Source organism: Myotis brandtii, unplaced genomic scaffold (genome assembly GCF_000412655.1).
Source record: "Myotis brandtii unplaced genomic scaffold, ASM41265v1 scaffold78, whole genome shotgun sequence".
Taxonomy (NCBI): Eukaryota; Metazoa; Chordata; class Mammalia; order Chiroptera; family Vespertilionidae; genus Myotis; species Myotis brandtii.
Window position 1 is genome coordinate 5,825 of NW_005371131.1, and position 803 is coordinate 6,627.

The following is an 803-nucleotide window of genomic DNA, read 5'->3' on the forward strand; positions in this document are numbered from 1 at the left end:
CTGGGTCCCCAGGCACCATCCACTGCCACCAGGGCTCTGCGCTAGCTCCGTGGGCCTGACTTCTTCCTCCTCCCTGAGCCCCTGGTTGAAAATCCTTCCCTGGGCGGGTGGGCTAATCTCCATAACCCTGTTGTGAGCCCAGCGACACTCATCCCGTGTCTCCCCCACCTCTGCCTCGGTGCCCTCACCCCTTCTTCCCACAGAGTTGTGTCACCCTTGGGGGGCGCACAGGGGGAAGCCCAGAGTAGAAGCGCGTGGAGGTGTTGGTGCACAGGCGGGAGCTGGAGGTAGGGGAGCAGAGGGAGAGCTCCCTTGCCTGGAGGAAGCACCCACCCCTGTGGCATCAGGCCCAGGACCTTGGGGCTCAGCTGCCTCCTCCCTTTGTCCTAGGCTATTTATTTATTTTTATTTATTTATTTATTTAAAAGACTTTTATTGATTCCAGAGAGGAAGTGAGAGAGATAGAAACATCAGTGATGAGAGAGAATCATTGGTTGGCTGCTGCCTCCTGCATGCCCCCTACTGGGAATCAAGCCTGCAACATGGGCCTTGGCCCTGACCAGGAATGGAACTGGTGACTTCTTTGTGAATGGGTCGCTGCTCAACCCACTGAGCCACAACGGCTGGGCTGCCCTCCTCTCTTTGTCTCCCTGCAGGGCCTGACTAGGTGCAGCTCCTGAAGGCATAGGCTTTGGGCACAAATAGAGGCTCTCTGGGAACTCTGTACCAAGGTGAATCACATGGAGCCCAGATCTGTGTTCTCTTGGTTAGAGCGTCAGCCTGCACAGCCAGGGGCCAGGGGT